The 24,462-nt window shown below is 39.1% G+C and overlaps 1 protein-coding gene across 14 annotated transcripts in view; it reads right to left on the minus strand.

Annotated features, from left to right (window-relative positions):
• Positions 1-23,889, minus strand: part of CHL1 (cell adhesion molecule L1 like) — a 181,547-nt gene extending 157,658 nt beyond the window's left edge. For 9 of the 14 annotated variants that reach the window (XR_010384794.1, XR_010384795.1, XR_010384797.1 and 6 more), the window contains exon 1: positions 23,635-23,705. The gene's annotated coding sequence lies outside the window, so the exon portion shown is untranslated. Of the gene's footprint in view, positions 1-4,430; positions 4,850-22,533; positions 22,841-23,302; positions 23,376-23,634 lie in introns of those variants that run through there. The other 5 variants (XM_031470755.2, XM_031470757.2, XM_031470745.2 and 2 more) reach the window with 5 other exon arrangements.
• Positions 23,890-24,462: the final 573 nt, after the last annotated feature.

A 24,462-nucleotide genomic window follows, 5' to 3' on the forward strand; every position in this document is an offset into this window, starting at 1 on the left:
CCACTGTAAAAGAAGGCAGACAAGCAAGCACTAATTAACTCCCTCATTACATATTCTTAACTATTCCTCTCTGGATTTTAGCAGTCTAGAGAAGCAGAGTCATCATTTAGTTCTTAGACTGGGTGTTGTTATGTGTGTATTTGTGAGTGTGATTACAAGTTTGTGTGCATGTGCATTTGAAACTGAATTTCGTGTTTGTGGCAGCTTTCACTTGCTTTGTGAGTGGTCTTAAAAGAAGAAAAAAGGATACGCTTTGAGAATTAATTCAGGCTTCACCTTACTGACTGGCTCTCTAATTTATATTCATTTTCAGGCTTCAAAGATGTTAAATTTGGTTTAATTATGAGGATCAAATAAAGGACAGTCTGATAACCTATGCAGCTTCCATCACAGCACTTACTATTCATCTATAAATCGTCTACCTACTGAGCTAGACTGCAGGCTCTCTGAACACAGTTGCTCACTATTAGTCCTGAACTTAAGAGAGAATGTGGTGTACACTCAGAGCTCAATATTACATGTTCAATGAATAAAAGGTTTATAAACTTAATCCTCTAGTCAATTAGAACCTAACAGTCCTTTTGAGTTCTTTCAATCAACTTTTTGCATTTTTTTCTCACACTGAATTCTGCAATTTGATGTAGCCATTATGGTTTTTGATACTTTACTGGATCTAATAATGTTCACAATCGCAGCAACACATTTTTTAGCAAAAGTGCTTCCTGTCAGTCACTAATCTATATTTTTTAAAATAATAATTCATCTATAATAATTGCAACAATCTTCACAGGCGGGTCCTATTTTTTATCCCTGGCACAGTAATAGCAGTTTCAGAACAAAATTTGACCACATTTTGAATAGTAGATTACTCCTAAAGAAAAAGATGATACAACAAACACACAAAAGGTAACTCTATGGGTCAATACTTACAGGATATTTACCTTCTAATATTAACTTCATAATCCATATTTGTTTCCCTATAACACTTCACTTACTTATCACAGTTTTATGTCATATGACACTGATGGACCATTAAGCCAAAGCCTTCACCAAAAGGTCACTTAATTTTACGAATATTTCAACCAGGAAACAGTTTGAAAGGTCATATGTTTGGCTGAATAATGGCTCCCAAAGATGTCCACATGCTAAACCCTGAAACCTATAGGTATGTTACTTCACGTGGTCAATAGACTTTGTAGGTGTTTAAATCAAGTGAATGAATCCAATGTAACCACAGAGTTCTCACAGGGAGAAGGGAGGAAGGTGAGAGTCAGAAAAAGTAATATAAGGACAGAGAAAGAAAGAGATATTAAAAGATGCTATACTGGTCGCTTTGAAGATGAAGGATGGGGCCATGAGACAAAGACTGCAGGTGAACTCTGGAACCCTGAAAATGAAAGAAACAGATTCTCCCCAAGAGTCTCTAGAGGGACACAGCTTGTTAACACTTTGAATTTAGGGCGGCTAGACACCAGAACAGTAAGAGAACAAATTTGTGGGGTTTTTTTAAAAGCCACTAAATTGGTGGTACTTGTTCACAGCAACAGTAGGAAACTCATACAGGTTGTGTAACAGGAATGTGTAGATAAGAATTTACATTTTAATGCTGGGGGTCAATTTTTGGTACTTCTTTTGGGCTTATACAAAATATATGCTGCCTTCATTCTAATTCTTTTACAAGGAGATGAAGTAATAATATACTCACGAGCCTAAATTAAAATTATGCTGCTTCTTATAGGAAATTAAGTCTTTAAATAAGATTTATGTCACATATTGCAGTCTCATATTTATTACTGAGCACAAAAAAATTTTCATAAATTAAGTCAATAAATATTAAGGTATAATGGATTAATATTTTATATAAGATAAATACAGCATCTATTGTCTCATTAACTTAATATGCAACAAATAATTTAAACTATCTTCAATGGCCTGCTCATCTATATTCCAACAGTAGGAACACTTAACAGAATGGATAAGAACATTGGGAAGTTTACTGGATATGCTAAGTACTACTAATGTATAAGTCTTTGAACTTTTGTATAAGTACAGGGATGTTACTATGTGGATTCCCTCTACTCTTGTAAAGAAGAGATTGAGTTGACTTTTGGTTTAGTTTTCCACAATTACCATGAAATTAAAAGTGGAAAGGCATGAGATTTCTCTTAGATCAAAGCAAGTGAACCTTTAAATAAGTTTAAGGTCTGTTACATGTAAATACTCTGATACACAGGCATTGTAATTGGGAGCTACAACAGACTTATATATCAGTTTTCAATGATAATATTTCCACAATTGAGGACTCAAAAACACGAATTCTATATTTTTAATTTTGCAATGTAGCTTAAGTATTTTTATTTTATAAAGAAATTTAAATACAGAAAAATAATATAAAAATACCTATGTAATCACCATCTATAATTAACAAATATTAACATTTTGTCATACTTGCCTCATAACTCATTTTTTAAGTAAATAAAATGCAAAAAATCAAGTTGAAGCCCCTTAAATTTTCCCTCTAAATTCAATTTTCCCTTTACTCCTGGAAAGAACCAACATACTTAATTTGGTGCATAAACATACTTTTTTAATATTTTTCTACAAAGACACAATAATACTGTATAAGTCTTTTTAATTCACATAACTGGTACATCCACAAGCGGTCATTCTGAGACTTGCTTTTCTTAATATAAACTGTTGTTTTCAAAATCTACATTTAGATTTAACTTATCCATTTGATCTGTTCTATAGAAGTGAACATGTATATATTAAATATTTTATATATTGCAAACTATTCATTCCCTTTTAATAGACATTTCAGGTGTGGTTTGTTTGTTTGTTTGTTTTGCACTGACTGGTTTTTTTTTTTTTGCACTTACAAATGGTTGCATGGAATATATCTGATATCTGCATGTTTCTTCATGAGCATGTATGAGCATTTCTCTTGAGCAATCATGTAGCAGTAGAATGGCTGGGCATTTCAAAAGCATACAGTTGTTTAAACATCACCACAACCAAAACAGAAGATATTCCCATCACCTCAATCCCCTGACCCTCACCTGCCAGTCCCTGAAATCACTGCTCTTATCTCTGACCCTTCAGTTTTGCTTTTTCCAGAATATCATGTAAATAAAATCATACACTGTTTGACTTTTTGTGTCTGGCTGCTTTCACTTAGCATAATGCTTCTGAGAATCATTTACGTTATTGCATATATCAGTATCCCGTGCTTCGTGACTGCTGAGTAGTATTCCATGCTATGGATGAACCACAATTTCTTTTCACTGCGATTTTAATCAGCACTACCTTGATTACACTAAAGATTGAGTACTGTTGCATATATTCCAAGTTTCTTTTTTCTGAAATGTGTTCTTTCTCTTCACCTATTTTCCTATTGTGTTGTCTTTGTTTTCCTTATCAATTTAAAAACTATTCTTTGTTCATGTCATTCTCAGCATAAGTAATAGATTATATTTCTCATATAAATTTGAACATAAATATCCAAAGCCTAAACTTTAATCCTTCTAGAAAAAGAACACATTTAGCAGCATATGACATGTATACATATACATGACAAAAAATAGGACAGGCATTTGGGTTAAAGTCATGGTAATTTATTTTCTATTCCATAAACCTCTAAATGGTAAAATGGTTCTCTCCTAGGAAAGGGAGAGGCAAGTAATGTGTTCTCTACTGACTTGGGGAGAGTTAAATATGAGACATTAATAGACAGCAAGGGAAAAAGAAACCTAAATTTTATTTGATACAATTATCTTGCCATTTCAATCAACACACATCATGCTTATGATCAATAATTGAATGGAAAATGTCTTTCATCCTCTATACTCGACTCAAAACTGCTGTGTGAATTAATGAGCAGTTTCTCCCTGCGCAGGATACATGTGTTCTTTCTTCAAGCGTATGCCCTCGTACAGACCAGGAGCTCACTAAATGCCACACGCCTCAGCCCTGAGCCCCCTGGGGCTCACCCAACTCACTCTGCTACTAAGCAGCATGGAAACAAATACCTTAAACCTTGTCATCTCACAACTCGTATTCTTTGGTTGTTTCCTATGTAGGTTTCCTGCCTGCAGGGGCTGTGTATTACTCCTTACAACAACCCCCAAACCACCCATATCATCTTATTAGAAGTACAATAAATAGACTCGCTTACAAGATCCCCTTTATCACACCCTGATTCAAGTCCAAGTTGTTCTCATCTCCCACGTGGAATACCAAATGATCCTGCTCTCCACCACAATCTACTGCTTACACAATAGCAAAGGTGATTTAAAACAAACAAACAAACAAACATAAATCAGATCAAGTTGCTTAACTGTCTGGATTCCTTTGAAGTTCCTCTATGGCATTTAAAATCCACATTCTCATCCATGACCTAAAAGGCCTTCCATGATCTGCCCTAAACTCACCAGTGCCAAGCTCTCCCACGCTCACTGCTCCCCAGGTCCCAGCCTTCTGTCAGTTTCAGGCGCCAAATTCAGCACTGCCTTTCCGCTCGCTCGGTGCCCCTCTGCCTGGATCTCTGCTGTCCTGGCTCCTTTCCTGTTTGCCTTCTTCCCTTTCTGGCTCAGCTTGAAAGTCACTTTCTCAGAGAGCCCTTTCTAAATAAAGAAAGTTCCTCCTCTCATTTTTCTCTATCACAGTCCTTTGTTTCTTTCCTGTAATGATTCTATTTGTTTACTCATTTACTGGCTGACATTCTCAGTAATGGCAAACTCTGGGAGGGCAGGGAATTTGTCTTCATCTTAATGCTTAGCACAGCGCCTGGGATTTATGAACAGCTCAATAAATATCTGAAGAATGAATGAATGACTCCACACACACACAAACACACACACTTCACTTGAAGACACTGATTCCTCTGTCTTCTATCCGGGAGCATAGCTACAGCCCAGTAGGTAAATTTTTTTCTAGAATTGCTCTTTTCCAGCTCGTTCTTTGGTCAGACCAAAGTATTCAGGAGTTGCACAGAAGGTAATTCCTCCCCTGACGCACACAGGAATGAAGGGGAAAAAAAAATCAGGCTATTAAAATTTCCCTTCCTCTGCAGACTTTTAAACAGCTAATCAGCACAAGCAGCTTGTAGTAGATTGAGCTCAAAGTGTTGCTGAAATGGCACATAACGAATTCCAGGTGATTTAATATCTTCCATTGCCCTAGTGAAAACATTGACAAAGAAAAAGACTATGATTTGGAGTCTTTCTGCGCCGCTGAATTCAGTGTTAGCTTCGAAGCCTCTATCAAGGCATTTTCATTAATAAACGCTGTTAAAGAAAGTAAGTCTGGGTGTGGCATCCAGAAACCACTGCCAAACTGGGAAGATGCTAGAAGATGGAAAAATGCTAGTTATCTGGGTAAGAATGGCCATATTTAGGAACCCTTTCCCAAATGGTATGGTCCACCTGGGTCAGTATTAAAGTGACACGTAGTAACGTTCCATGAGTGGTTAATGGCACCTGCCTATGGAGGAAGTAGGTCTCCTGAATATATTGCCAATACTCATGGGCAATTAACAGTCTTTGTGGAAAAAATGAAACTGAGATTCTTCTTATAAAGCCGCATATTACTAAAGGTACCTGTAAGCACTCTTTTATTTTTAATAAACAGTCTGGTATACATTGACTACTCTAGGGTTCAGAAGCCATTATTTCATTCATAAAAGCTTTCTCTAGTATATTATTTCAGAATTAACTCTCATTAGCTTTATGAAAGAGAATAGTCATTTTATTCCTTCTCCCGACACCATTAAAAAGAACACAAAAAGCAAGGTGGATTTTCCCCATTGTCATACTGACTGTCCTAGTCAAATTTGAAATCATAGGACATCAAAAAGAAAAAAAAATTTAGAATTATTTGGCACACACCCTCAAACATATATTTTACCCTCACTGAGGCAAATCTTCAAATACCAGTAATACTATTTCTCCCACAGTACTTTAGTATAAAGCTGTACCATTAGACATCAGGTTTTAAATATTGTCTGACTAGCAGTCCCTCTCTAAAATACAGTAGTATTTTTTAAACATCATATTTGTTTACATTTGCTGACATATTTTGGCAGCAAGGTCTCAGATCCTACATTCCTAGGTTTAAAATATCTCCAAAGACACATATTCCAACTCAGAACATTCGTTATACCAATGTTCAAAGGTTTAGGGTGGCAGTTGACAAATTGGATATACACGACTGATTCATGGAGCCAATAAATGAAAAAATGAATGGAAATGCTGAAAATAAAAAAAAAATTAGAAATCATAAAATGGCAAACCCAGACATAAATTTCACCACTGAATCATTCAATAGATGTCAATGATACCTTCATCAAAGTCAAGTTGTAAAGCTTTTGAGAGAGATGCTTCAATGCACAGAACAGTTTTATAATTAATCACCTAGTATGTGGCCAAGAAATAGATGTCACTTTTTGCCCTCAATAAACATACAGTGGTATAAGCAAATCCACTGATAATTATAAGAGGTTTTTCATTTTGCTGATGACTGCTTTATAAGAAAGCATAGCCTAAGAGAGTAAATTCAACATAAGAGAGGTTCTCTAAATTTGCAAAAGAGCAATTATACACACATATGTGACTTTGTGTGTTTGTGTACACTAAATGTTTAAATTCTCAACTTTTAGTCTCTAAATTATGCCCCATCACTGTTACTTATAAGATGCACATAATTAATCTTTGCAAGGAGTGACTTTAGAAGGTAGAGTTAGGGTATTTTATATCACTTTAACTATTGTTCTATAAACTCCACTAACAGAAGCAATTTTTCCTATGGAACTCTGGGTTTTTGTATATTTCTAGGTATAAGTGAAAATCCACAGCACTTAAAGACAGGATGCATTATTCAAGTAGCTAGCAGAAGCAAGAACATCCACTACTAGTCAATACTGTGGGTATTCATTTTCGTGCCTTTTTTAAAAAATGAAATAACTTAAATTTGTAAGATTACACAAATAATAAACAAATTTAGAGAATCCTGATATTTCATAGTCAGATCCTAATACCTTAAGTCCTTATCATTACCTTCCCCCCTTTTTTTCATTTCACATGAATATTATGTTTAGAAAACTGACCACAGAATGGCCCTATTTGCATTATCTCAGCTTCCATGACTAAGAATGAAGTCCTAGTAAAGACTCGAGAACAAAGAAATAGCAGTACTCTGAAACACAGAGGAAAAATTAATGCAATTGAAAAATAAGGACAGTGCTGTGCTTTTCTACAGTTTTCTTGGCTCTGTCAAAATTGAAAGTCGCTTCACATGGTCACTGGCTCCAAACATCCCTGTGACGGCTCAGGATGTCCATATCCCAAACCTCTGTGTCAATCAAGCAGGCGTCAGGATGGCTCCCTAAACACAGATGCTATGAAGGTGCCCATCTTCCAACCATGTGTGGCTTTCTCTAGGCCTCGTGTTTTGTAATACATGGGAAGGCCTTACAGAACTTGAGAAAGGTATTCATATCACATTTTATCACAGCAGAAGGTTTTCTCAAATAGCACTAGATTACACTGTGATAAATATTGCTAAAAATCAAATGTTCATTAAATGGGGCTCGAACATTTATTTTGTTTCAGAGGAATCATAATTGCAATGGAATTTCTTTGCTTTTCAAGTTCTGCCTCTTACCCGATACCTGCCAGTAGTGCACAAGCTGGAAGTAATCTTTCTCTATTTCGATCGCACATTGTCACTACATTCCAATGGCACTTACGATCCTTTATTTTGCAGTATACCTATTTGTGTACATGTCCCAGCTCTTTAATTGTAACATTTCATGAATGCCAGACCCCAGAAAATGCATATATACTCATATTAATAATATTTTACAGACATGTATTTGGTGGTAACTGTAAGCATCTTCAAGCTAGTAAATGTGTCTAATTCATCTTGGAACTTGTCCATCCAGCACAGGGATTTCCACCCACCAAGAACTTGCTAAATTTTCACTTAATGATTAAATGCAGAAACATAATAGAATAAAGAGAGAAGATTGTGATGAATTTTTCTTAGGGTTGTTGTCACCCTTCTTGAGTTGTGCTGCATGTCCTAAACCAGTACTCTCGATACTGAGGTGACCTTAGGAAGTGGCTTTGGGCCACTTTTCATGTAAGTGAAGTCCCTTCTCTTTTAATCCTTCTGACTATAAAAAGGCTAAAGTCCCAGGTAGGTCCTAGTATATTATTAACAGCACTTTAACTACTAATCTTGCTATTTCATAAAGAGGGTACAGGACTTAAATTAAGCTCAGAGACCTGAGCAGGCTGTAGCATGTAGCTAGAATATAATGAACTTGAGTTGTTTTCATTGTATTAATGTTTATAGTTACCTTTCGTTATTTCCCACTGGCATTCATCGAAAGCAGTGAAACAAAATCTCCATTTTAAGTCATGTGTTTTTATAATGAGCCAGTTAAAAATTTAAGTAAATTATAGTAGACAGTAGAAAGATAGGAGAAAATCGTGAAGATGGCTAAGTTTCAGTGAGTACAGTCTTGGAGAATTGGAGATTATTGAGTGACCAGTGATTTTAAGAAGAAAGGACAGCAGGAAACCTGTCTGAGGAGACAGACAGGAGCAGCGATCTGTTCAGTAACGGGAGAGGGTCTCTAAGGATACAGGAGAGTAGGGGGCAATCACAAAGGCTGAGTCTGGCTGAATACAGAAACCAAGTGTGACAGTTACTTGGCCTCCAGAGCAGTGGGGAGCCAGGGGACATTTTCAGGAAGTAAGTGACATCATGGTCAAAGTGACAAGCGAGAAAGGGGATTTTAACATTGACATTTAGGCCTTTGTGAAGAAGGGCGACAATAAAAGGCAGAACTCCAGTGAGAGGAAGGTTGCAGTGGTCTAGTGATTAGAAGACTGAACAAGGAATTTTCCAGAATGGCTCCTGAGAAATAAATCTCAGTGTGTCAAGGAGAAAGCTGAAGCCGATTTTGTGTTTTTTTTAAAAGTAGAGAAAGGGTAGAGAAGACAGAGAAGGGCAAATCTCTAAAGGAAGGTGGGAGAAAAGACACTCTCTTCTACAGTAAAAATGTGTTTTGTTATACCAAAAATAATATATATATATATATATATATATATATATGCATAAATATATATATACATATGTGTGTGTGTGTATATATATATATATGGTGAAACCTAGGATTCCTTGTGTTTCAGTAGTCCCAATCATTTTTTTTAATACAAACTCATTACAGAAACCTCAGTTTACTACCACCACTAATTTCTGCCATTTCCTACAATTTTTTTCCTGAAATCCAAGACAGCAGAATTTAAAATGTATAAGGCTTTAGGTTATATCATCGAAAAAAATGAAACCCCTTCAGAAAACCTGCATTTTCAGAATAAGGAAACTTTGTATCATTAGCAAATGATTGGTATCATTTAAATAACTTAAGTCAAAATCAGACAAGCCAAGTTCCAGTTCCACATTCACAAGTATGAGTTCCCTTAACTCCCTGAACAGGATGTATAGCTAACTTGCTTAAAGAGCTAATTGTTATGAGTATCAAACTAAATGATATAGATGCATTGTGCCTGCCATTCAAAGGCAATTTACAGCATTTCTAGTATAGAATTAAATTCACCATAGCACTGCATTTTAAGTTTATGTATATTGCTTTGCCCGTTGAAATGACTGTTGAAATATGAAAAAATAGTTCACTACTCTGTGAGCGCTTTTGGCAAGTCTTCAGGAGAAAACCATCTACTCGTGTTTATCAGAAGGGTGGGATTCAGAGGTATAAGAAAAATAGCATGAGAGAAAATGGCATGCTATAGAAGGAAGAATATAATGGGAGGATTTGAGAAAGGAGAAAAGTAGGAATTATGTGAACACAAACTGAACTTGTATCAGGCATGGTGGTCATGGTTCTTCTTCTACGATCAGCCAGCATTTGAAGAGAAAGTAAAGGAGCCCAAGAAAGCTCCCCTGCTGTATATTCTTGACCTGCTTCTCATTCTGTGCTCAGGAAGCTATAAGAATGACGTTGGTCCTTGCCACCCATTAGTGCCTTTTCCATCACAGTCATGATTCTGAAAGTTACAGGTAAAGGAGGGCTGTAGCCAAATGCATAATCATTTTGGGGCAAGAAGACTGCGTCCTTTTCCATTTGTGGCTGTAATGGACAAACAGAAGGAAACAGAGCTCTTTTCTCTCCCTCCTCAAGCCTGGTAACTTGTATAATCCTTTAAGTAGTCACCTCCTTGATTCCTGGCATTTGGGTTTCACATTGACCCTTCTGACTCTTAGGATGTACTTCTGGTTCTCCCAAGCCCAGGCCACTTACAAGGTAAATAGAAAAGACCAAAGATAAATGTAAATGGATCAGAGGAAGAAAGCATCAGAAAAGCCCATGACACTCAAGAACCTCAGCCAAAAGTATTCTCAGCTAACTCCTCACCCCCTTCCTCTCAGCTCTAGCCTCTCTTTTTAGACAAAACCACAGGCGCTTCCATTGAGCCCAACTTCACCCTCATGTCATGCTTCCTTCTCAAAGGCTGTTTTCCTGGACATAAGATACCTAGGAAGTGGGGAAGAGAATGGAGTGTCCCATTAGGACAGAGAGTGGTTCTACTTGTTCCAAGTTTCTTCCACTTTTTAATCAATCATATACTGAGTAAATAGTGTCACAGTGGGTTTGATAATTCTGTTATTAGCATGACTTTTTTTTTTCTTTCTTCCTACCCTGTCTACTAGAACCCTCCAGCAAGGTACTTAGATGAGTGCTCCCTTTGAATCTGGACTGGTCTTTGGTGGTGTGGATTACAGTAGAAGGGCTGCTCCTCTAGCCTTTAAGAAAAATGACAGTCTTCGAAGTTGAGCTCTTGGAGCCCTAAGCCATCATGTAAGAAGTCCAACAACCTGTTGGAGAGACCAGTGAAGAGGCCATGTGGCTACATGAAGAGAAAGAAGGGCTCAAGCTGAGCTCAACTCTCCTGGACAAAGCAGCAGACATGCAAGTGAAGCCAACCTGAGACCACCTGCCCAGCCTAGACATCATCTGACCACCGTCAGGGGACCTCAGTTGTCACCAGGTGGGGCTGAAGAAATCACTCATCCCAGCCCAGCCTAAATTCCTGACCCGCAAAATCAGGAAATTTCATAAAATGCCTGTTGTTTTTCACTTGTTTAAGTTCTGGGTTAGTTTGCCATGTAGCAAAAGATAAACGGGACAATGTCCCTTCACATTTTACATAAATTGCTATGTGGTCACATTTCTGAATCATTTTTTATCATTTCTTCTCTTAGCTTCACATAGGATTCCAGGTGCTTTTCTTTGAAACAATAAGCAGCTTGTGTATTTCCCCCAGAATCTCACATGCAAAACCCACACCTACTGAGGTTTTAAACAGTTTTAAGCCATATGGTGAATTCCCTATACACAATTCAACAAAATAAATGATGAAAATAGCATGAACTCAGTCTTAGAAGTCAATGGAATGGCGATAGTATTTACAAAGCATGGTCTCCCTAAGTGACAGTAATACAAAAATACACCATGATTCACTTGCAGTGGGAGATACAAAATCCTATCTGCAAACAATAGTACCTTGGATAGTTCCTAGTGTATTGCTTCTAGAAGGACATCCTTTAAAAGGCCTGGTGGTTTTATTATTGCTCTTTTGTATTTGTATTCAAGATTCTCAAATGGTTAGATCACTAGGAAAGAGGGTTTCACATGATTTTCAGATAAATGATCTGTACCCTTATAGGTGATATATGAAAATTTATTTTTATTCATTTTAAACTATTTTCTTAATGACTCAGGACCATCGTTATACTCAGGATTTCTGAGTTGCCTTTTCCTAGTCTTTCTATCCTCCTCCCTTGCTGAAGAGATGTGAGCTTTAAATTATTTTGTCTGTGAATGAATCTGCAGTGTTTCCTTCATCTGCTCTAACTTGCAGTTTATACTCTGGTATTCACTAAAATAAAACAGAAAATTATGCTTATTGGGATGGTTCTAAATTAAGAGTAGTAGTCATTGAATGAGGCAGGCTTTTCCATAATAAAATGTTCACATTTTGGTGAATTTTGCAGACATGAGATATAGGTTGCTATGATGCCTCTCTTGTTCAATTTTTAGATATCGGCCTAGGATTTAAACACTGGAGGTAGCTGGTGAGTAAGCTCCAAATGAATATAGTTATCATTATAGTCATTGATTTATTTCATATGTTTATTTTTATTTGCAGTACTAAAACAGGAAGGGGAAAATGAGCATTGTTTTGGCAATAAGTGAGAAATATTTACACTATCCTGTATCATTCAATATTTTATGACATCTGCATAGATCAAAATAGATGGAGATTGAAAGGATTTAACACTAGACATTACTTACAGATTAATAAACTATATTATATGATTCAAGGACTCCTATTTTATTTTTTAATATTTGTAGACAGGGAGTAGCTGCATAATTACTTCAGTTTTCAACTTCAGTTTTAGTATGAATTGTGAACAGTGCACACCCTCCTGCCCACCCCATGCACATACACACATACAACTACCCAAATAATCTAGTTTCATTTATGGAACCAGATTTAAATAACCAAAAGCATATTGGAATGCAGTCTTCAAACACTGTACAGGCAATATCAATCCAGTTGAATAAAAACCTAGAACTGCGCTTCCATTCCCTTCTTAGGACACCAAATGTGTAGACAAATTAGCCTGCCATTAAGGACACAGTCTAGCTTTCAGAGACAATCAAAGGGCTCTCCAGTATAAGTATACAGTCTGTTAAACCCATTATTTAAATCAACTTAGAAAATGATGACACACACCTTTCTTTCCTTCCTCAACAACTCAGAATTTGGAGGGGCAAAGGAAGTGGAGTGCATGGGTGACTGAGGCAGTAAATACTAGGCTGTAGCAGATTGTTTTACTGTTAAATACCATAATGGGTTTTTAATGGCTGCTGTCCAAAATTACACTGGAGAAAAATGGTTTATTAGTAATAATAATAGCTGGCACTTTTATCTTCAAAGCACTTTACAAATATTAGCTCATTAATCCTCCCACTGCCACTGGGAGGCAGCGGTGAATGTTTCTGTCCTCAGTTTACAGCTGGTGAAATGGGAAAATAGAAGGTAGCCACCAAGTTTTCAAAAGGTTTTGTGTGTTGAGGTCAATTTCCAATTCAAGTAACTCATATCAATTTTTATACATAATTGGATGGCATTCACTCTGATGACTGCCAGCCCTTTTTTGAGGGGCTAGTGATTAAGGTCAAACCCAATTTATTTGAACTTGACTCACTGAGTTGCACCTGAATTGCTCAATGCTGGTCCTTTTGACTATTTCAAGCAAATCAGTTGTGTTCAAAATCTATTCAGGCCAAGTCAATTACATGCAGAAACTTTTATGCATGGGAAAAGGTCTCTTGAGACCCTTTGAAATCTAGTTCCACTGAGACTTGCTAGAGGTTACAATGTAATACAGGGTCAAGGTCAAATTTAAACACCTTTATTTTGGCTTTCTATTTTTAACCACTCACTCAGATTTTCCTTTCAGAAAATAGTATATGTTTCAAATTAATGAACAATAACATACCCAAATAATCTATTATTCCTTCTGGTGTAGTCCATAGCTGTTAAAATTATTATTATTATTATTATTATTATTATTATTATTATTATTATTATTATTATTATTATTATTTTTGCTTACTTATCATTGTGGGCAGTGTTTCCAATTTCTTGCCATTGTATAACGCCTTAAGCACTTTAATTTAATGAATGAACCATCCATTGTGTCATGAGATGCACTGCACAGAACAAGTTTAGAAAGTCTCTGAATTTATAACACAAAATAAGTGTATTTCTTGAGAAGCAAAGTGCTGTAATCTAAAGAAGCACGCACGCATGTGTCAAACAAAAGCTCTATAGCAAATCCATTCCATACAGTCCAAGGAAATGGGGCCTGTTGTCTAGACAAAGAAAGCAAACATATTTTTGCTCAAAAAAGAGTCTTTGCACAAAAAAGAGTCTTTTGGAGTCAGCGTTTGAGAATGCTACTTATATTTCAAACATTTAAAAAAATTAGCATTTGCTTCTTAATACCACACACCAAAAAAACTGAACACCTCTCAAAAATCCCAAATATATTGACCTGCCTAAAATGAAATGACTTTTTTTTCCTCCAAAGCCTTATCTTAACTGACAGATGCTAATAAAGACAGTGCCATCATCATCATGATAGGTGTCATTTTCAAGAACAGTCAGGCTGGGATGTGGCATCTGCCATTGCCAACTATTTCTATCTTAATCTGGAGTGGCAGATACACCTTTGTAGAAATGCCAACCGTGTAATGCAATTGGCTACATATAATATCCAGAAGTGAGGGAAATCCATGCATATTGATATTGTAGAGCATCAGAAACATTCTTGCCAAGAAATAAGAAATGGTAATGAAGGCAAACAGAAGCTTTGGGGAGGGTGAAGGTAGATCTCTGCATGTGCTGGTGCCCACGATCTGTTACAGGAAGACTCAGACATCAAATGCTTTTAATCACAGGATTTTGGAGAAAACACTAATGTCCTCCTTTCCCAATATACTGCCCACATGGAAGTGCCTCATAATGAATCTCTGCATTAAGAATTTTATGTGTTCTTTTTAAATGCCAACACTCCTGGTGTAAGTATACATTATCCTGTAATACCTTACCATCTACTTTTCCATATTTTTACCTGAGATAATAAGGGTGGTGGGTGTCCTGATGGACAAAGGGTGTGCAATGAACTGAATGTGTCTCCCCCAAAATTTGTATGTTGAAACCCTAATCCCAATGTGACAATATTTGAGGGTGTGGCCTTTGGCGGGGGAATTAGATCATGAAGGTAGAGCTCTCATGAATGAGCTTAGTACCCTTATAAAAGGGGCCCTGGAGAACTCTTTGGTGCTTTTTCTGCCATTTGCACGCTGAAGACACAATGAGAGGTCAGTAGTTTGCAGCCCAGAAGGCAGCTCCCTCAAGAAATGGACCATGCTGGCACCCTGATCTCGGGCTTCCAGTCTCCAGAACTATGACAAATCAGTTTCTGTTACTTATAAGCCTTTCAGTCTAAGGTGCTTTGTTGCAGCAGTCAGAATTAAGACAGGGCGCTGAAGGGGGTCTGGTCGACTCAGTGGCAGCCTAGTGTAGTAGAAAAGACCTTGGGACTGGTGATCAGATACTTCCGAGTTTGAGTCCCAGCTCTGCCACTTCCAAGCCATATTGTGTGACCTTGGACAAGGACACCCTGATGTCTAAAGTGTCATCCAGGTTTACATGGGTATTATAATAACAGTGATGCAGAGATTGTAAAATACATCATTAACATATAATAAGTGATAGCTATTTAAGTATCTGTCTGGCACAGCCTTAGTCCTGTCTCCAGCATAATGCAGTTATTAAAGAAAAGCTTTTTAAATGATTGGTCACTGTCAGTATCTCGTAAGACACACAGTCAATCAATCAATTTGTGGTGGAGTTAGGAAGCTATGAAAAAAATCTAATCTTCTTGTCTTTGGGCTTGGCTATGTTAAACCTTGGAAATATAACTATGAAAGTTTTCAGTATTTCCCCTAGACTCATTGCATCCCTCAGCTTACACATAAACTCTGAATTTGCTTTTAAAAGAGAACAAAAGCTTCATCATCAGTTATATAACATTTCTCTTTCCTTTCAAATAAGGAAACTGAAAGGCTGGATCTAAAGAGTGGATTATGAACTGGGTTACACATCAGGATGCCTGCACTTTAATTCTTGTTTCACCATTGCCGAGCCCACTATTGGGCCTTGCTTCAGTTCTTTTCCTCTATAAAATGAGCTAACAACCTGTCACTTTTCATCTGCCATGTTGTTGAAAAAGTCAAATGAGAAGATACGGGAAAATTCTCTAAAAAGCTTAAAGCACTCAAATAACGCAAGACATTATGATTTTTTTTAAATAGAAATCTTCAGAACTAATCTTCTGAATGGACGGAAATGCAGTTTCGAGTGTCAAGAGCTTCAGAAAAGGTCAGTACTTCTCTTCCCCTTGAACCTTTGCACATGAGATGTGTTACTTCCTTTGAACACTTCAATACGTAAGACATTTCATTGTAAGCTGATATTCTGTCACATTGCATTCTTTAGTGAAGGTCTTCAATGCAGTAACAAACTGAATTCACAATAAATCCTATTAGCATCAAATCATCAAAAATCTCCACATTCTTCTTACTCACTTACATTCTATTATACTAGAGAATATATCTCTTAGTCCAAGGAAACATTTCTCATATCAGGATGCTACCAATGCATCCCTGATCTATTTCCCCTTCCTCTTCACCCTGATATCACTATGACAAAGAGGTATGCCCCTCCAGAGAGCCAAACGTCCAGGTTAGAGTGACTTTAGGCTGCCAGACTATTATTCTCCACTTCCTGGTCATGACACCGGCAATCCCTAGAGTTAAAATCACCACTTACAGCAAAAGCGTTTGTCAGGGAGGAAACTCTGCTAAAAATGCAAACCTGTTACCATAGAAGCTAGAATGCATCTTTTGCATTTTTGTCTCTGCTGCACAGCTCTCATCTTGGAAAGCAGAGATAATGTAAGGAATGGATAAATGTGTTGAAGTTTAGGTTGCAACTGAAACCCCCTCTGGCCATGAGCATGCCCACCTGAGCGAGGAAAAAGGAGTAGAGAAAGGAATGACAAAGGAAAATGAGAGAAGATGGCCCTGAATGCAAATTTAATGATTCTCCATTTTGTCCTGCTTTTGGCAATTTGAGCTTTCTTCTTCCCCGTTATCCACATTCCATAAACTTGAAAACTTCCGGGTGTGCTGGATATTCTTCATTAACCTACCAGAGGCAAATCTCTTCTCCACTCACTCCATCCTGGTCTAAGCAGAGGGAACCAACTTCAGCAGACCTCTTGGACCAGGTTCCCTGTCCTCTGATGTCTGGTCAGTTCAGCCACTCTGAGGAAGGAACAGGAGCTCTTGGGGCAGGAAGACACCAGTGTCTTGTGACTTGACAGTGACTATGTTTCTCTTCCGAAGCCACAGGTCCTGTCTGGCAGCCTTCCCCAGAGCTCCTGTTCTCATAGTAACTTCTTTCAGAAACTTCCCTCTCCTGCTGGCCCACTAGACTAGGGGCAGTAACAGCCCCAGGGGTGCATGCATCAGCAGCCCTGGTTGGTTCCCCTCAACCCTGTCCCAAAAGGTGTGGTCCCTTCTTTAAAGTCGCTTCAATTGCCACATTTGAGTACCACTTACATGTAAGAAAAAAAGCAAAGTGAAAACAAGTTGAGGCCAGGTTTTACCCAGAGAAATGGAAAAACTCTGGGTCCTTGAAGACTGCCAAGGGGTCACGCTACCCAGCTCCAGCCAACAGTACTCTGCCACCTGTGTATTCAGGTCCAATACTACAAGAATATCCACTTTTCAAGATAAGTCAGAACAGGAATTTTTATGTGAAATGTCTAGTTTCTAAATATTGACTTAAATATTTCTTAAATACTCCTTGGGCCAAAAAAACACATATGTAGGCTGAGTTCAGTCCAAGGGACATAGGGTTAGATCTTAAATAGACTACAGCACCTCTTCTTTTAAAAAAAAAATCTGCTTTTCTTTATAATGGAGAATTATAACAAGAAAGGTAGAAATTCTTATCTATACAGCTCCTTCCTACACAATTACTTAGTCCAGAAACAATAACCTCCCTCCCTCATTTTAAATCTCAAGGCAACAGCGGAGAAACACTGAGAACTCAAAAGTCACAGGAATCTTGATATCTGGGTCTGTTCTAAATGTATGAATCTAATCAAATCATTTAATTTCTGTACAGTTCTCTCCATTCATCCACAAAATCAGGATAATGAATTTTTCTTACCATCTTCACTGAGACATTTGGCTGAAAAATGAAATAACACACAGTAAATGAAAAGCACATTTGAGTGCTTCCGAGAATAAAGTGCTGTCTTAACCAAAGGGATTAGAAAGAAAAACCTCAGGTTTGTCAAAGCTTTTCTTGTTTTCCAAGCTTTTTTTATTTTCCAACCATATTTTCTGACAGCTGGGTAACTGTGAGTCAATGCCTCAGGTCAACATGATCTTGTAGAAGACCTACCCAAACCTAAGGCAGTGGTTCTCAACCCCGGCATTACAATCTCACTGGAAACTTGCAGAAGTCCACATGCCTGGTCACCACCTCCAGGGATTCTGATTGAACAGATCTGGGTTGGCAGTTTAAAAAAAAAGCTTTCCAGGTGATTCTCATTTCAGCCAAGCCTGAGGACGACCACCCAGGATCTTTCCAATATGTGAAATAATCACTATCAGTATATATGTGTATAACTGATATAGCTATCAACAATGTTCCATAATTATAATAATAAAAATATAAGTTCACACATATAAACATAGACACAGACTCGTGTCTACCTTTTATCCATTCATACACTGAACATGGAAAAGAAGGATAATAATTACTATAATCAAAAGCCAGAATCTGTTGCTTAATAAGTTCTACTAAGCTGTCTATACAGATTGCCCCATATAACAGTCACAATAACATATGAGCTGGGCATGGGTATTACCCCTCATTTCCATAGATGAACTCAGTCTTAGGCAGGTAAAATGACTGAGCCAGGGCCACACATTGGGGGGTTAGCAGAATTAGATTCTGAAACCTGGCAGGCTGACTCTGCCAGCCAGGGCATTTAACCACCATACCAGTTTGCTTCCCACTGTGACAGAATCTGCAGGGTTTAGGAGATGCGTAAAGTGAAGCATGTGCCCTCAAGGATTTCACCATCTGAAAAGGGAATTCTGATGCACACTAAAATTAACAGGCTGACGAGGAAAATGGTATATTGTAGTCCCTGGAGTTAGGGAGAGGTGGACTGGAAGAGGGGCAATGGCTTGTTTTGCTAAGCTTCTATTTCACAACTACAGGCGGAATGAGATGCACCCTAACATCAGAAGAGAGAATGTGATAAGACCACCAGGAGAAGAAACCTTGGCCAAAGAACAGAGTGCATTTATTTATTTAACATTCTGCACAGTATCCTTACCATCGTCTCCCAGTCTCATTTGAATTGAATGGTTATGTCTCCCTAAATTTACCAAATTATCATGTCAACCAGCAAATCATGATTTTTGAAGAATTCACAGATCAAACTTTATTCCTGATTCTCACTGAAAAATTGTGTACACATACAATTTTAACACACCATACACACACACACACCCTCAATAATCTGGCTTCCAAAAAGATAAAGAAGTTGCAATCTTTTGGTAGTAATAAACTCATGTGAAGATTAAACTTTTTTGCAGAAATTTTTTAAACAACTGAAAACAGAATGTTTTCTCTTTGAATTTTTGTTATCTAAACACAATGGGAAGGTGAGCAGGATCATTTTTTATCCACAATACATAAAATCTCAATTAGTTATGGTCTATTTGTGCACTGACTAAAACCATTCGTTAACAAAACAGAATTTTCTAGTTTACTGGATAAATATACCAGAAGAAATTGCAGAATAAATGTCAGGTTGCCAAGCAACTGCTGCTCTACTCCCTCATTCATCAAGCTTCTTATCCCAGTGCTAGAGAATTCCAACCAATTTGTTTCTTGGGAAAATTATAGTGACTTTGGGTAACACAATAACACTTTTATTCTCAGCAGATAAACTTAGATGTTCTTTTGATCAAAGGGATGTGTTAATTCATTATTCTCTACATGGTGCTAATGAGAAAGCTATAATTAACTAACTACACTATTGCGACACACATAAAATAAACTGCAGTAATTAGTAATGTTTAAGGTGTTAACCAGCCTCCAAAATTAGAAAATACAGAATCTTTCCTCCAATAACGATACAGAGAAAGAAGAAAGCACCATATCTAATTAAATGGAGAATTGTTTCCATTCCCAGCCCTCCCCCCACCACTATCCCCTGATGGAGAGAGGCATGTGATCGCCAAAAGGTGAGAGATTTCACTTTAATAGAAGAGAAAATGGCTCAATGCCAATCCTACTTGTAGGTAGGCATAAAATGCTGGTGAATAATGTAATCTTTTTCTTTGAAAGAATGTTTAGCATAATATTTTTCAGGAATGAATAGAAAGAATATTATGCTTTCACTCATTAGCTTTGTTAACTTAGCATATTGTATGTAAATCACCATAATAATTGCATTCTCTTCAGACTGAATTAGTTAGAATGAAGCTGTAATCAAAATGTTCATAATTGAAAATATACTATTCTCAGTCTCAGTTTGAAAAAAATAACAAGGAACACTGATTGAATCAGATAATACAGTACATCATTGAAAACAGCCTTAGTATGGAGACAAATTGGTCCTCTAGATTATACCTTTGCATGTCAATTATCTCCCCAAATTCAAGACTCAATATTTCCAGATCTGTCATGTGTTTTTTACTATAACCCTTTGTCTTCAGCCTAACTTAAGCTTTCCAGGTGCATGAGTACTTAGATTTCCAGGGAAAATATAAAATAGTGCAAAGCTAAATTTTTGTTTCTAAAATGCACTAGACTCTATTGGCACTGCTGGCTGTCATAAATCAAAGGGCAAAATAATTTCCAATAAATGAAACATTTAATGCCAATGCTCCTGGGAAAGAATATGTAAATGATCACATGAATTTCAGGCAAGCTGTCACACTAATTCCTCAAGGTACCTTTTAAAGATGACATATTCACTGTGAAGAAGGGGGGGTGGCTGGTTGTCATGCAAAAGTCAAACTTGAAGCAATAGTCTCCTATCTGAATGGATATTCAGAGGGCTTCCTGACACTCATTTGTTCAAATCTGATGCCATTAGCCCCCTCTATTACTTAATTTTCTTTTATGAGATAAAAACTAGTAGAATCTTAAATCAGTCTTAAATCATTACACTTATTAATAGTTCTCCATAAAAATGAGTCGGGCTAAATTATTTCAACAAAGCAATTTTGGGTCAGATTCCTCTTTCAGAAGTTAACTATAAAAATAAAGCTCCTATCCAGCAAATTATTTTCCAAGGTATGGTCTATTTTGTAAAAGTAAGGAGCTTTGTGATGGTGACATGTGTCTGGTTTCACTTGCTTCAGATCCATCAAGACATGCCAATTTTTTAATAAGCAAATGATTTTTAAAATGAATTTAATTTAATGAGAGGAATTACCTTAAAGGTAATAAATGCATTATGTGCAATATCAAATCCTGTCAGACCCGCGATTAGGTCCATAGAGAGTATAGTTTGCCCATCATCAGATAAGTGGGACCAAGAGTAGTAATAAACATCTGTAGCCTTTTCTTTAAAGGGAAGGGCCCAAAAGTATAAATGAAACAGAAAGCAATCTGGAATAATAGATTAGTCATCACAGTCCACACTTCCTCAGTGAAGTGAATACAAACATGATGGAAAAGAGATTTTAATGACCTGCCCTAGCCAGTACTCACACCTGCCCAGAAATAACTATTTGTCTCCATTTATTCACTGACAATATTCAGGAGCTTGGGAGGAATGATTATACACTATGCTTTGCCATTACTGGTGGTAAATCCATTGCAGCACTGAAGACCATAAGGTGGAAAGCCCAGTTATACACTAGACCCTGGAACAAAATTAAATCACGAAAGCTACAAGGTAGCCCATATCCAAAAGACTGAAATTAAAGACAAAACCAACTGCAACATTAGCAGGTGAAAGAGGAAATACTCTTACACACAAAGCCAAGCCCTTAAATGCTTTTTTTCCCCCTTGTCCCTAAAAGTTTCCCCAAATACTTTTTTAAGCTTCTTTCTTCATCAATATACTGGCAAGCCAACTTGACCAACAGCTGGTCAGTTTACATCTTCCAATCTATTGTAATCCAGAGCTTTCTAGGAGTTGCACTAGGCAGTAATATTAATATTAATTGATAGTCTCCAAAATCAGTATTTTGCCTTCAACACAAATGCAGAGAAATGAGAACACGCTATATCTAATTGAGGATTAACTAATAATAATAGTAACACTGTCAGCAACCATAACTTTTGTCTTTATTTTCCATCAGACACTGAGCTAAACTATCTACTTGGATTATCTCATTCCAGTCGCTCAGATACCCTAAAAGGAACGTACTCATATTAGCCCTATTATCTAAAGGGGGTAACTGAGGCCCGGCACAGTTAAATGGCTCGTCCAAACTCACACGTTTCAGATATGTGGAGATAGAACTGAACCCACGTGCGCACAGCGAGAGCCTCTGACTTGGCTGAACCCAGGTGGCTCACCAGGTGCCCACATCCGCGCGCACGCGCAAATGCCCCCCCACCACCACGGGCGTCCCGTGAGCGTGCCATCGCGCACGCGCGTGCCCGGCCCCTGCTTGACGGCCCTGGGGGCTCCACGGTAACTCCCGCAGGCGGGGCTGAGACTCGGAGCCCCTCGCGTAGGTTTGAACCCGGCGTCTCCCTCCCTGCCACTCCGCCCTACTGTGCCACTACACACTAGCCTTCAGTCGCTCACCTCTCTCCCCTTGCCCTGCTCGCCTTCCCGCTGACAGCCGGACCAACCACCCAGCGCTTGCTCCGGGGCCCGGCTCCGGGCGTGGGTACCTGGACCAGCGCGGCTGCGGCTTCTTCAGCCCCCCGGTTTTCCGCAGGAATTCCTGAGCCCTGCCCCTGACTGAGAAAGTGAGGCTCGCAGCGAGCAAGAGGAGAGGGAATGAACGGGCTGGCGTCCCCCAGCCTCCCAGCTCCAATCCCTGCTCTCCAAATTAATCACTTTCTCCCTGCTCCCTCCCCACGCACACTCTCACTCAAAAAGAAAAAAAAAGAGAGAGAGAGAGAGGCACAAAGAGGAAGAATGGACCATCCGTGACTGGCATCTCTAGCTCCCCCAGCTCGGCTACCAGGGAGCCATGGCAACCACGCCCCTGGCCTGCCCTCTGGCCCCATTGGTGGTCCGGGGAGGTAGAGCTCCTAACCTTCCCGATTTTTTCGTACCCAACCCCGCAATCCACAGATCTCCCTCTTCAAGCTAGCGGCGTGTACCGAACCCCCGGGATCTGGAATCCTCCCCTGGGAGTGGGAGCAAGACAGGGGGACCGGGGTTCTGGAAGAGATCTGAGCCCTGGGACCCAAGAGGTGGTCTGAGTCAAGGAGGAGTGAAGCCAGGACTGACCCCAAACCCAGCTGGACCTCACACCCACTCGAGAGAGGGCTGGAATCTCCTCCAAAGGATAGGGAGAAGTGCGGGTGAGGGGGGTTGGAGGAAAGACAAGAGGTCAACCTACCCGTGACCAGGCGGATAACATGGGAGCTGGAGGATTCGAGCACCCCGTTTACTCTGTCCGACTGACCGGAGACGAATTCAGCCTCAGCCACCAGGGGGCGGGGCTGGGAAAGGGGGGGTGTCTCCTCACGGTTTAGAGCTGAGGGACCTCTGACCATTCTACTCTGGGCACGGATGGAACCCAGATTGTGCGCCATCCCCAACCCACAGTGGGTTGACCCCCTTCCTCCCAGGAGCAACCCCTTAATCCTCGTTCCGTCTTGCTCAGAGTTGGGAGAGGCCCCAGGACTAACAAGAGAGACACGAATTGACACCCACTCACCCCTGACATACCTGAGTCGCTTCCTGTACCAGATCCGTTCGGCACCTTCCCTCGGGGAAACTTCCCCACGCAGGCTTGGAGCCGGAGAGGGACCTGCGGGGTGCCGCAGCTCCGGGTGGATCCACCGGAGTTTGCTGCCGGCCGCTCCCAGCTGATCTGCACGCGGGTCTGCCCGCGGAGATGCCGCCGGGCCCCTCCCGCCGCTGCCAGTGGCCGCGAGAACGCGGGACCTGTTCTGGCTTGCTCTCGGATCCACGCCCTCCGGGCAGAGGCGGGCTCGCGCCTCTCTCTCCGTCGGTTCTGCTCAGCCACCCCTCACCCACGCCGCTTATTTTCCCTCCCTCTGCACACTCCCATGGGACTAGGAGAGTTACGGCTTAAGACTTTTATTTTACGGTGAAAAAGGAAGGGAGGAAGCCCAGACTTTGCTCGCCATTTTCCACATCTATGGTCAAGGGAGGTAGGATCGCTGCCCCTTTTATCTTAAAAAAAAAAAAAAGAAATTTTAAAGAAACCCCTCCCCTTCCCGATAGTTCCACTCAGTACATACTCTAGACATGGGTCGCCAGTCTGGTTTTCTCCCAGTGCTGCATATTGGAGGGGTGTGGTGCCATTGACCTATTAAAAATATTTTTGCTTTCCTTCCTCATTTAGAGGCGTGATGGGGCTTGCAATTTAATTTACAAGTGATGCTACTGCCATAAGCTGCCAAATTATTGCATACATAAATTCAGGCACTTTCTTCTGTTACCATTTAAAAAAAATGTCCTAATACTTATGGTCTATAATTTTACCATATTATTCCCTAACTTTTTTCTTATTATGTATGAATTCAGTAT

Source organism: Camelus dromedarius, chromosome 17, assembly GCF_036321535.1.
Source record: "Camelus dromedarius isolate mCamDro1 chromosome 17, mCamDro1.pat, whole genome shotgun sequence".
Lineage (NCBI taxonomy): Eukaryota > Metazoa > Chordata > Mammalia > Artiodactyla > Camelidae > Camelus > Camelus dromedarius.